The 13,724-nt window shown below is 50.9% G+C and overlaps 1 protein-coding gene across 2 annotated transcripts in view; it reads right to left on the bottom strand.

Annotated features, from left to right (window-relative positions):
• The window catches only part of LOC135181997 (aldo-keto reductase family 1 member B1-like), a 65,072-nt gene extending 59,314 nt beyond the window's left edge, over window positions 1-5,758 (bottom strand). The window contains exon 1 of one of the 2 annotated variants that reach the window (XM_064155618.1): window positions 5,717-5,758. The gene's annotated coding sequence lies outside the window, so the exon portion shown is untranslated. Of the gene's footprint in view, window positions 1-1,038; window positions 1,107-5,716 lie in introns of those variants that run through there. The other variant, XM_064155617.1, reaches the window with a different exon arrangement.
• Window positions 5,759-13,724: the final 7,966 nt, after the last annotated feature.

Here is a 13,724-nt window from a genome sequence, read left to right as displayed (position 1 = left end):
ACACTGAATGTTGAGTGCCACTATCATGGGTGACAGAAAGTTAATGGCAGCCCATAGTGGACTTCTAGTGGGGTTTAAGAACCTCAAGAGCTCTTAAATGAGCTTATAAACAATCCAAACCAACAGAAGCTGTTAGCCTGCTGGGTTATTTCTCACATTCACTGGGTCTCAATTTCTCTCCTCTATGGGGAGATTGGTGCAGGAAGGCTGAGCAGAAAGTCATGGTGCTTCATGCTATCTTGCTGCTTCCACCTGCCAGTCTTAGCTGCTACAGGCCAACTCCCCTGGGCCTCCCTCAGCATTCACCTCCACACAGTACATTGACTTCCTCACTCTTCTACCACTTCTGGGACCTTCACCTTCCCTTTTTCAAGGCCTCCTTCTCCCCACAACCACTGTTTCTCTATGAGAACTCTCCTTTTTTGGGCTCCTTTCTGAAATCAGAAATCCTTGCATGTCCCAGTCTAAACACAGGGTGCGGTCAGCCTGTTGACTGCTGGTTCTGCCTCGGGTCTCTCTCTTCACTGAAGCACTTGGAATGCACCACCTCTGCTCACTGTTACCCACACCTACAGCAGCCTGCACTTGTTGCAGCTTGTAAACACCAGGCTTCTGCTGGAGAGCCTGGAAGCTTCGTTTTGGATGAGGGGACTGAGCCCAGCAGCAGTTAGTTTGCAGCTGACACCAAGTTAGGAGCAGCTGTGGAGCTGTCGGAGGGTAGCAGAGCCCTGCAGAGGGACCTGGCCAGGCTGGATGGGTGGGCAGAGGCCAAGGGGATGAGATTGAACAAGGCCAAGTGCAGGGTTCTACACTTTGGCCACAACAACTCCAGGCAGCACTACAGGCTGGGGACAGAGTGGCTGAGAGCAGCCAGGCAGAGAGGGAGCTGGGGGTGCTGGGAGAGAGGAGCTGAAGATGAGGCAGCAGAGCACCCAGGGGGCCAAGAGCGCCAGTGGCCACACTCAGGAAGAGCGTGGCCAGCAGGACAAGGGAGCTTACTCTGGCAGGGTGCTGGGAAAGAAGCAGACAATATCTGACCTGATCCTGGTTCCTCCCGGCGCTGAAGATTGCAGAGGTGCAGGCAGCGCCCCTCGCAGCGGGGCGGGCAGGGCCCCTCGTAGCGGTGCGGGCAGGGCCCCTCGCCGCCGGGCGGGCAGCGCCCCTCGCAGCGGGGCGGGCAGCGCCCCTCGCCGCCGGGCGGGCAGCGCCCCTCGCAGCGGGGCGGGCAGGGCCCCTCGCCGCCGGGCGGGCAGCGCCCCTCGCAGCGGTGCGGGCAGCGCCTCTCGCCGCCGGGCGGGCAGGGCCCCTCGCCGCCGGGCGGGCAGCGCCCCTCGCAGCGGTGCGGGCAGCGCCCCTCGCAGCGGTGCGGGCAGCGTCTCTCGCAGCGGTGCGGGCAGGGCCCCTCGCCGCGGGGCGGGCAGCGTCTCTCGCCGCCGGGCGGGCAGGGCCCCTCGCCGCGGGGCGGGCAGCGTCTCTCGCCGCCGGGCGGGCAGGGCCCCTCGCCGCCGGGCGGGCAGCGTCTCTCGCCGCGGGGCGGGCAGGGCCCCTCGCAGCGGTGCGGGCAGCGCCTCTCGCCGCCGGGCGGGCAGGGCCCCTCGCAGCGGTGCGGGCAGCGCCTCTCGCCGCCGGGCGGGCAGGGCCCCTCGCAGCGGTGCGGGCAGCGCCTCTCGCCGCCGGGCGGAGAGCACCATGTGCGGTACCATCTCTCACCACGTTGGAGGCACTTAACGCCTTCTTCTGGGAAAGTTGAAGCACTTAAGGGTCCAGATAGCTGAAGCCCGAAAGAGCAGCGCCGGTGTGAAGCAGGAGGCAGAGCAGAACATGTCTGCCCAACGCAGTCCGGCACGAGGCAAGGCTGTGAAGCAGAAGCAGCTCAGCTGCTGGCAATTTAGCTCCCTTTCTGTTACTGGCCCCAGGGCAAAGGCTCCTCTGGCCACAGAGGTTCACCAATCAGAAGGGCATTTGCCAGCTGACCTATTGGGTGACCCCAGGGCTTGCTCACCCTTATTTGGGCAAGACACTAATAGGCACTTAAACACCTGTGGGTACTTACCACATTGGGAGGGGTCCTAACGGCCCAAGCCTTGTTTGCCTCCACCCTCCCTTCCCCCCTCAGCAGAAGGCTGGGGCAGGCCAGAGCATCTAACAGCCCTCCACAGCAATGGGCTGCTCAGGTGTTTCATTTATGCCGTGCAGAAGTGTGTGATGGGACTCAGGGTCTGAACTGAAAATGAAGGCATTTTTTTCTGCGTTCCTGGGGGGGTGGGGGGTTGGCTGAGGGGTTTTTTTAATGGAAAATGAGCCAGTTTGGGAAGAGTTGCAGGGTCCTGGCAGCAGCTGCAGTGGAAGAAACAATGCTCCTGAAGGCAAAGGAGGCACCCACAGAATGAGCCATATGTATCAGAGTATCACAGTATCATCAGGGCTGGAAGAGACCTCACAGATCAAGTCCAACCCTTTACCACACAGCTCAAGGCCAGACCATGGCACCAAGTGCCACGTCCAATCCTGCCTTGAACAGCCCCAGGGACGGTGACTCCACCACCTCCCCGGGCAGCCCATTCCAGTGTCCAATGACTCTCTCAGGGAAGAACTTTCTCCTCACCTCCAGCCTAAATTTCCCCTGGCACAGCCTGAGGCTGTGTCCTCTTGTTCTGGTGCTGGCCACCTGAGAGAAGAGAGCAACCTCCTCCTGGCCACAACCACCCCTCAGGTAGTTGTAGACAGCAATAAGGTCACCCCTGAGCCTCCTCTTCTCCAGGCTAACCAATCCCAGCTCCCTCAGCCTCTCCTCGTAGGGCTGTGCTCAAGGCCTCTCCCCAGCCTCGTCGCCCTTCTCTGGACACGCTCAAGCATCTCAATGTCCCTCCTAAACTGGGGGGCCCAGAACTGAACACAGCACTCAAGGTGTGGTCTAACCAGTGCAGAGTACAGGGGCAGAATGACCTCCCTGCTCCTGCTGACCACACCATTCCTGATGCAGGCCAGGATGCCACTGGCTCTCTTGGCCACCTGGGCACACTGCTGGCTCATGTTCAGGTGGGTATCAATCAGCACCCCCAGATCCCTCTCTGTCTGGCTGCTCTCCAGCCACTCCGACCCCAGCCTGTATCTCTGCATGGGGTTGTTGTGGCCAAAGTGCAGCACCCTTCACTTGGAGCTATTGAACCCCATCCCATTGGACTCTGTTACTACTGTTGCAAAGCACTGAAGTGTTTAGCTGTTGAATTAAATGTGAGTGGCACATCACACGAGGTGCAATGAAGTAAACCATTCAGAGTGGACATGAGGAGGGAGTTCTTCAGCATTAGAATGGGGAGAGCCTGGAATGTGCTTCCCAGGGACATAGTTGAGGCTCCATCCTTGGAGGTGTTTAAGGGCAGGCTGGATGAGGCTCTGGCCAGCCTGATCTAGGGAGGGTGTCCCTGCCCTTGGCAGAGGGGTTGGAACGGGATGATTCTTGTGATCCCTTCCAACCCTGACTGATTCTATTATTATCTCTGAACTGCAATGGATATTTACAAGCACAACTTGGGCTCTTCTACAGTGATGGGATCAAACACAGCTTTGTTTCTGGGTCAGCCTGAGTACAGCTGATGATGACTTGCATGGAACCCAAGTGGCTCAGCAGTGATCACTTTTTCTAACTGCCAAATAGGTTTACTAGGGCAGAGATCCTTCATTTTGCACAGAGGGCTATTTTACAGCTTTTCTGCCTCTGTTTATGGTCAGTGCTACAGAGACTGTCAAAGGTTTTTCCATCTCTTACTAACACAACCCCTCCTTTTTCTTCTTCCATCCAGAACCTTTGCCTGCTTTGGCTGTTTGCTCTGATTATTTTCCATTGCTTCAGTTCCAGAATCACAGAATGTTAGACCCTGGAAGAGACCTTGAAACATCATCAAGTCTAACCCTCATGCCAGATCAGGGTCAATTTACATCAGATCACACTGTAATGCCATATCTGCCCCTTTTCCACCCTACCTGCCCCTTTATCCCCCAATCTCAAAGCACCTGGGCTCTGTTGGAGTCTCCTCCCACCTCAGGTGTAGCCACTTTGACCTCCCTGCTCACTCCCCTTTTTAATCCCACCCAGGGAAGGCAGAAGCTCTAAGCTGAGCCCATCTGGGCTGAAGGGTCCTCCTTCTGTCATCCTTGGTGAGTACCCATGGTGCACACTGGGTGAATGGTGGTGGACAACAAAGGCCGGGGGGCCTGGCATGGCCCCCCGGTTAGCTAGGACCATTTCTTCCATCTTGGTTCTAAGAGCACCAAGTTAGACAAGCTAAGCCAAAATCCACCTTCTTTTCAGCACCTCTGCATGCAGCATGTTAACAACTTTGTGTCTTCAGTGTCAGTGTAGTAGAAAAGTTCCTCTATGGAAATGAAAAGCAGTGTTCCCCTCTGTAGATGTGTTGGTTTGAGGCCAACTGGAGTGTTTTAATGAGAAAAATGAGGTTTTTAGGCTGTGAAAAGCAAACAGTGGTGATGGCTGCTGCACTCAGAGGCTTGCTGAGAGGTGTCAAAGCAAGGACACAAACACAGGTAAGACAGAGCGTGAGGGTGTCTGTCTGTCAGTGTCTGTGCTTCTCTCCCTGGGCTTTTGCTGTGTAGCTCAATTAATTCTGCTTCTAACCCTCCCCTTGCCAATTCTCCAAACTCATCTTCCACATAAGGCAAACTCTGGGATAAGGTAGAGAGGGGTGGAAAGAAGGTGGAAGGGTGGTTGGGAGCCTCTCCTGGGGACTCTGGTTTCTGGCAGGGCTGTTGTGTTTCACTATTACCTTTATCTTGTCTATTTCTGTGTACAGGTGTAGATACTTTATCTGCTTGTATATGGTGCTAAGCTCTCAATATAAAGTTTCATTCCTTAATTTCCAGCCAGCTGAGTCTAATCTGGATGATTTCATGAGAGTAACTCCCAAATCATTGCATCAGAATGGGATAGGAGCATACAGGTGTGATGGTTTGGTTACACAGCCTGTAATCTAGTTCTTCTCACCAAAACATTTTGGCTAGCTTCAAACTAGCACAACAGGAAAACCAGATCCTCTCATTAGCACCTGTTGTACCCAAAGGATAACTGTTCATTTGCAAGTGATTAGAAGGAATGATTTTTTTCTCTTTATCAAATGGCTTTTTGAGTTGTTCTTCTCCTCCCTGCAGACCCTCTTCACAGGGCTTGTGTTCCATGCCCTTCACCAGATGCCTGATGCTACAGAGATGGTTGAACATATCTCTGACTTCAAACCTGCTTAAGAAAACATTGGGACTGGAAGCATTTTACCAGATGTGCATTTACTAGCAGGTGATTTAATCCTCATCCCTCTCTCTTGTGTAGGAGCTGAGGAGGATACCCTGAAGGCTGCAGTGATGTGATCTCTCTTAGCCTTCTGACTGTGCAGTCTGTTTTGAACAGGCTGAAACAGTAGCACTACAGTAGTTGTGCTTTTAGTTAAAGGATGCAAGCCAAACATCTGGCTTGAAATTCTGAGGAAGAATGCCAGCTCCTAGCCTTGTTTCTAACATCATGGCAACACCTCTCATCCAAATCTGACTGGTAGTTATGGAGACAGCATTCAAAGTTATGGCTAGTCTCAGGAGAAACCTGGAAGCCCCTGACCAGGAATGCACTTCTTTTTCTACACAAGATCAAGTGGTTTAGCTCTTTAACCTGGCACTGCTAACAGCTGCTTTGGAGTGTGGCAAGGCTTACCTTGTGCAGAAAATGCAGGAGAAATTCCAGCAGTGTGGTAGGTTTGGTTGGAGCAGGTCTAGTAATGAGGCTAAATGAAAATCAGGACTAAATGTTAATGTCCAGTTTGGGTTACCTCCTGAATCATAGAATCAACCAGGTTGGAAGAGACCTCCAAGATCATCCAGTCCAACCTAGCACTCAACCCTAGCTAATGAACTAGACCATGGCACTAAGTGCCCCAGCCAGGCTTGGCTTCAACACCTCCAGGCACGGTGGCTCCACCACCTCCCTGGGCAGCCCATTCCAATGCCAATCACTCTCTCTGACAACAACTTCCTCAGAACATCCAGCCTAGACCTGCCCTGGCACAACTTGAGACTGTGTCCCCTTGTTCTATTGGTGGTTGCCTGGGAGAAGAGCCCAACCCTCACCTGGCTGCAGCCTCCCTTCAGGTAGTTGCAGACAGCAATGAGGTCTGCCCTGAGCCTCCTCTTCTACAGGCTGCACACCCCCAGCTCCCTCAGCCTCTCCTCATAGGGTTTGTGTTCCAGGCCTTTCACCAGCTTTGTGACCCTTCTTTGGACACCTTCCAGTACCTCAACATCTCTCTTGAATTGAGGAGCCCAGAACTGGACACAGCACTCCAGGGGTGGCCTGAGCAGTGCTGAGCACAGGGGCAGAAGAACCTCCCTTGTCCTGCTGCCCACACTGCTCCTGAGCCAGCCCAGGATGCCATTGGCTCTGCTGCCCACCTGGCCACACTGCTGCTCATCTCCAGCCTACTCTCTATCAGTACCCCCAGGTCCCTTTCCTCCTGGCTGCTCTCAGCCACTCTGTCCCCAGCCTGTAGCGCTGCTTGGGGTTGTTGTGGCCAAAGTGCAGAACCCTGATAGAGAAGAAAATTTTATGGGGGTCCAATTCACATTTCCAAGCACATCTGAAAAGGCTGAATAGATGCTGGTTGTGTAGGGCAACTACTGCTTCACTAATAGTGCTGTAGAGCTGCAGGGGCCATGGCTGGCTCCCTCCCCGCTGCAGGGGACATGGCTGGCTCCTTCCCCGCTTTGCTTCTAAGTGGCAACAAACAGCAGCAAAGAGAGCTTGGAAGTGTTTTAATTCTTTTGAATACTTTGGTTCTGCAGTGACCAAAGCCTCCTGCTGTGTATTTCCAGTTCATCCCTGATCTTAGCACAAATGCTCAGGTTAGAGAGGAGCGTTCCTTTTGCTCCACTGCTCTTACTAACAAGAAGCAGTGCACACAACAGCTAAGGCCGGGAGGTCTGATTCAAATGATGTGAAACAACTTCTAAACTGCTGTGATCTATTACTGAAAGTGCTGCTACTGAGCTGGGAGTAAAGATAGCTGATTACCTGAGGTGCCAGCAGGCCTGTCAGGTCATAGCTTTATTAGCTGCTGTTGACTATATGCCTGAGTGCTGCACCACAAGAAAAATCACACTTGAGCACCTCCCACTTAATTTTGCTTGTAGGCTTTCTGCCATGTGTCATGGTAGGTCTGAATAGGCCAAAATAGGCTTATCCATGTCCTGGCTTGCCCAGACATGTCTTTTCTGCTCACCCTGCTTCTGTTTTGGGGAGAATCAAGCATGGCAAAGAGGACAAAGAACCTGGAGCCACTGAGTGTCAGGACTCTGGCTTGCCCTGGTTTGTTTGCATCCTCTAATAAGCAAGGTACACACACTTAGCTTGTGTATGCTTTGTGCAAGGGCTATGCTGTTCCCAAATTTGGGTAAAGCAAGCCTGTGGCTTCACCTAATATAGTCAAGCTTGGCTAACTGCCATTCTGATTGGCTATTCTATGTCCAAAGGCCCATTAGTTTCAGGCTGTCTTGATGAAAAGAGGTGAGCAGGTAACACAATGCACTCTGACATTGTGTTTGTGCCTGCTGCCATAGCTCAGTGCCTTATTGCATCCTGGAAACTGCCTGCCTTGAGCTTACCAGGAACAGGCTCTAAATGCCTCTGTGTGATTGACCTGCACAGCCAGCCTGACATCCTGCTGAGACTGCACATCACAAGACATCCTGCCTGCACCTGCCAAGATGGGAAGTCCTGGAGACACACATCACCCAGAGAAGCCAGGATGAGGCCAGAGATTGTCTGCCTCCTTTCTCAGCACTCTGTGAAGCCTGGGATGAATCCGAAGTCTCAACAGCTGCCAAGACAGTAACAGAATTCCCTGAAAGTGTTTTTGGTACTGTCTGAAGCTGTAGCCCTGAAAGTCAGGAGCTAATGCTCTGTGAGTAAATACTTAAAGCCTCTTGTAATTCACCATTGCCTTCTGCCATAAGCAGAAAGGAGCTCCTTGAGCCCATCTAGTGGGCAAGTGGTGTACTGAGCACAAGCAGCATGTTGACCACAGCAACCTTCTCTTCCAGTTCAATTCATGTTTCTATGTTTTTGCAAGTTATGCCTAGATCCTATATTCTCTGTGTAATATTTCCATGACTGTGTGAAGAACTGATGAGTATCTGTGTGAAGAACTGATGAGTATCAAAAGCAATGGTCAGAGGTGGCGAGTTCTGAGTATCAAAACTAATAAACAATATTCTTGTTGGCAAAATAGCTTCTTGCATTGATTATTCACCCCTCCAATAACACCATGGTATCACAGAGCTGCCTCAGTTGAGGAGGGTAGCACAGGCTTCCTGTTGAAGGTTTAATGGAAGGCAGGTTTTAGAGGCATTTCCTCTGGTGTGATAAACACCTTAATTATATTGCTTTTGCAAATAAAAGCCTTGGCCTAACAGAACACTTCCTGCTCACTGGAGGAGAAGAGTCTTAGAGCCTCAGCTCCAGAGGAAGTGATTAAACTGAGAGCAAAATAAGCTGCTCTCTTCAACAGTGCTTTGGTACTTGAGAAGGTCAGGGTGTGGGAAGGGTAGGAGGTGAGAAGAGAGCCAGAATGTAAAGGGTATAAAGAGGAAAGCAACATTGTGAGTGCATGGCAGCCTTGTTGGAAAATTAATCCTTTCCAAACTAACACCAGACCAAAAAATGGATGTTAGAGCCTGGTTCTGGCACTGACCTCATACTTGAATTGCCACAGAGGTGCTGGGTTAGACTGGAGCTGAGGAAGTTCTTTGGTGTGAGGGTGGTGAGACTCTGGAATAGGCTGTAGCTGCCCTGGGGGTGTTGAAGGTCAGGCTGGATGAGGCCCTGAGCATCTGAGTCTAGCTGAGAGGTGTCCTTGCCCATGGTGGGGAAGTTGATCACCTTTTTGATTCAGGCCTTGAGCAGCCTGGTCTAGTGGGAGGTGTCCCTGCCTATGGCAGGGGGTGGGAATTGTATGATCCTTGAGGTCCCTTCCAACCTAAACCAGGAAGGAGGAATGGGTTGAAAGTGGTAGAGGGGAGATTTAAAGTGGGTGTTAGGAAAGGGTTCTTTAGAGTGAGGGTGGTGAGACACTGGCACAGCTTGCCCAGGGAGGTTGTGCTGCACAACTTCCCTGGAGGTGTTCAAGACCAGGTTGGATGAGACCTTGAGCGACCTCTTCTAGTGGAAAATGTCCCTGCCTATGGCAGGAGGTTGGAGCTGGCTGAGCTTTGAGATCCCTTCCAACCTAAACTATTCTATGACTTAGGTCTTTGTTGCTCCTTTCCAAAAGAGAGATGCTGATAGCTTCAATCTCACAGGGAAGCAACAAAGTAAAACACATTAGTTTAGGGTACCAAGGGAGCTGATATACGGGAGCTGCAAAAGTACCATGGACTTTAGGCTGGAGTTCAAACTCAGTAATCAAATGTTTATTTCAATGCTTTTTGGGTCTGAGCTGGCTCTGTGAGAAATGATATTGGATGGTGCCACACTCAGCCTAATCTTTTTTCTGGGATAAAAATAACTGTGAAGATGCTACAGACTGTCTGGTCTGTGTATAATTGCATACTGACTTGGGAAGAAAAGATTCTGTTTCTCTTTCTGCAGTGGGTTAAGGAACTTCCTCCCCCCACTACTGATATTTACCAGAACAGTTCAGATAGACTGGAATTAAGATAAAGCTCTGTCTACAGCAAAGCTAAGCTTACAAACATAGAGATATACACAATATATTTATTAGCAGTTGCAATTATAGACAAGTGAGAAATGATACAGGAAGTTAAACTTCCCTCCTGGGCAAAGAGTCATTGACTCAACCAGGTTGGAAGAGACCTCCAAGCTCAGCCAGCCTAACCTAGCATCCAGCCCTGGCCAAGCAACCAGACCATGGCACTAAGTGCCCCAGCCAGGCTTGGCTTCAACACCTCCAGGCACAGCGACTCCACCACCTCCCTGGGCAGCCCATTCCAATGCCAATCACTCTCTCTGACAACAACTTCCTCGGAACATCCAGTCAGGACCTGCCCTGGCACAACTTCACACTGTGTCCCCTTATTCTATTGCAGTCACTCACTTGCTGAGTATCTGGTGGCTTGAGGAGTCATCATGAATATGCTGTGCAATTAATAGATCATATCTCAAGTCTCATGTATAGAATCATAGAATCAGCCAGGTTGGAAGAGACCTCCAATCTCATCCTGTCCAACCTAGCACCCAGCCCTGGCCAATCAACCAGACCATGGCACTAAGTGCCCCAGCCAGGCTTTTTTGGACACTTCCAGGGAACCACTGCTCTGATGCATAATTTGAAGGAGTTGTAATGCAGCCAGACTAAAAGCTCACATTTCATGGATAAGTGACCTGTAGAATTTTATCCCAACAAGCCACCACTGTTTCTAGTAAGGAAGGGCCTGATCTTACAGGGCCTTCTTGCATTAGAGCCACTCTATCTTCCTAAAGCTGCCTGCTGAGAAGCCTGTACATCCTCTGGCACAACCTGAGACTGTATCCTCTTGTTCTGTTGCTGCTTGCCTGGCACAAGAGGCCAACCCCACCTGGCTACAGCCTCCCTTCAGGTAGTTGCAGACAGCAATGAGCTCTGCCCTGAGCCTCCTCTTCTGCAGGCTGCACACCCCCAGCTCCCTCAGTCTTCAGAACTAGCCACAGTGCTCCAGTGAGGTCTTATCAGAGTGCTGTAGAGGGGGAGAATCACTTCTCTTGACCTGCTGGCCACACTCAGGAATGCTCTGTCATTCCTCTGCATTTTGGTTACTTAGTTCTGCAACCTTTGACCCTGCAGTCTGCCTTCTGAATGGGAGTGCCTTGGGATCCACGTTGTTGGCTTACCTGTAGTTATCTCTTTAGAAGTTTCTTATTTAGTGCCCAAACACTGGGAGAGTGCAATTAGATTACAGAACTGCAGCTCATCAGTGGCCAGAAGCCAGACTGCTTTTCAGGGGAATTTGTTGCAGCTTAATAGGTAAAGACTGGCTGGAGTGAGCCACAGCTGAATGCCAAAGCCTCCAAGGAGCACTAAGGTGCTGATGGCTTAACTTGTGTCTTTCTGCACTCAGGACTGCTGCAGCTCAACGTGCTGGAAATGCTGTTTCTTAGTAAGTGTTAATCAGAGGGGTGTCCTGACAGCAGCGGCTGGCTGTGTGCTTGCATCTGAAACAGGATCTGGTTAGCTAAAGGCAAGCCATAGGCACCAAGGCTGGAGCACAGCCCTACTAGGGGTGGCTGAGGGAGCTGGGGTTATTCAGCCTGGAGAAGAGAAGGCTCAGGTCAGACCTCATTGCTCTCTACAACTACCTGAAGGGAGGTTGTAGCCAGGTGGGGTTGGTCTCTCCTGCCAGGCAAGCAACAACAGAAGGAGGGGACACAGTCTCAAGCTGTGCCAGGGCAGGTTTAGCCTGGACATTAGGAAGAAATTCTTCATGGAAAGAGTGATTGGCATTGGAATGGGCTGCCTGGGGAGGTGGTGGAGTCCCCATCCCTGGAGGTGTTTAAAAGGAGGCTGGATGAGGCACTTAGTGCCATGGGTTAGTTAATTAGAAGGGTTAGGTGATAGGTTGAACTCAATGAACCTGGAGGTCTCTTCCAACCTGGTTGAGTCTATGATTCTGTATATTGTGAGAGGCTCTACCCCTGCTGCCTAAAAAATGGTCATGTATTCAGGTAATTCCTTCATACTGAGAAGGCAGGGTAGGGAAAACAAAGCTGCCACAGTTACAGAGCTACAGCCACAACCCTGACCTCTTGAGTAGTCCTCTGCAGCCAGACTCTGGTCAGACAGCTTCACTGGGTCTCCGAATTGCAGATATGCTTTGTGCTCTCTCAATTCCCCACCTAGTCCCTGCTTTCTCCTCATCTACTCTCTAGCATTTATCATGCTTGGCTGAAACAGCTTCACTAAAGCAGCTGCAGAGGTTTGTGTTTATGAGAGTGTTTTGATAGCAGCAGATTGATGAGCCTGACTCCTTATTTTGTAGCTGTATGGCAACCCTTCATTTCCCTGCCTTCGTCGCTGCGCCTCAGCTCTCAAGAGAACTTTGCTGACTGTCTCATTAGATCATCTCCTCAGCAGAACCATTTCCTGGGCTCTTCATACATGCCTCTTGAAAGAGTGAGAGGTAGCAGACTGTAGAGGTGCAGCACGAATTGTGCAGGTGAAGAGGAAAACAGAATGGTTTAGGTTGGAAAGAACCATAGAATTACAGAATATAATGCACCAATGAACTACAAAGAGCAAAAGAAAGTTGCCTCGGGTCTGTAAATACTAAAATGCTTTCAATAGACCCAGGAGTTGCCTTTTGTTCTTTTCTGGTTTTCAGCATTTTAAATACCCTTAGTAAATGCAAACAAAGCCTGCAACTTCCTCCAGGGACTTCCTCTGAAGGACAATGGCTCTCCAGCGTGGAGTTAAAACATTCAGGGTTTAGAACTCCATAGGAATTAGACCAAGAGTTACATCAGAATCCTAGAATCAAGCAGGTTGGAAGAGAGCTCCAAGCTCAGCCAGTCCAACCTAGCACCCAGCCCTGCCCAATCAACCAGACCATGGCACTGAGTGCCTCATCCATAGAATCATAGACTTAAGCAGGTTGGAAGAGACCTGCAAGCTCAGCCAGCCCAATCTAGCACCCAGCCCTGGCCAATAAACCAGACCATGGCACTAAGTGCCTCATCCATAGAATCATAGAATCAAGCAGGTTGGAAGAGAGCTCCAAGCTCAGCCAGCCCAACCTAGCACCCAGCCCTGGCCAATCAACCAGACCATGGCACTGAGTGCCTCATTCAATCTTTTCTTGGACACCTCCAAAATTCTGCACTTAAGATATTTACTCAAAAGGAGGAGGATTTGCCCCTGGATTTTTTTTTCCTCATTGAGTTTTGCTGCAGTTGCATCTTTTTAAATGGTGGAGCAGCATGGCCAATGCTGTGATGTGTGATGAAATTGGATTTACAAGAATTCCTATCATCTTGACTGTTCTTCTAAAGGAAGCATCAGGAAGAATTACAGCTTGAAGAAGATGCTGACACAATAAACTTTCTCTCTCTCTCTCGTTTGAATCTCCAAACAGCAATGAACAGACTCTCTGGGGCCAGCCTTGTCCTTGGTCCAACTCCAGTTATGCTGAGTGCTGAACACACAGATCTCATCCAGAAGCACTTTCCTGGTGGATGCATGTTTTGGTGGGTTGGTGCAAGTTCCAGCTATCCACCAGTGCAACATACCAAATGTGCTCATATCTCTAGGCTGGATGTTAGGAAGAAGTTCTTGGCTTGTTGGGATAAAATTCTACAGGTCACTTGTCCATGGAATGTGAGCTTTCAGTTTGATTGCTTTATAACTCCCTCAAATTATGCATCAGAGCAGTAGTTCCCTGGAAGTGTTCAAAAAAGGCTGGCTGGAGCACTTAGTGCCATGGTCTGGTTGATTGGCTAGGGAGAGAAGTTGGACAGGATGAGTTTGGAGGTCTCTTCCAACCTGGTTGAGTCTCTGAATGTTAGGAGGAAGCTGTTGGCAGAGAGAGTGATTGGCATTGGAATGGGCTGCCCAGGGAGGTGATGGAGTCACCATCCCTGGAGGTGTTGAAGCCAAGCCTGGCTGAGGCACTTAGTGCCATGGTCTGGTTGATTGGGCAGGGCTGGGTGCTAGGTTGGACTGGCTGAGCTTGGAGCTCTC

Source organism: Pogoniulus pusillus, chromosome 15 (assembly GCF_015220805.1).
Source record: "Pogoniulus pusillus isolate bPogPus1 chromosome 15, bPogPus1.pri, whole genome shotgun sequence".
NCBI lineage: Eukaryota > Metazoa > Chordata > Aves > Piciformes > Lybiidae > Pogoniulus > Pogoniulus pusillus.
Note: the sequence above shows the minus strand (reverse complement) of the source record. Positions and strands in the feature narration are given on the sequence as shown.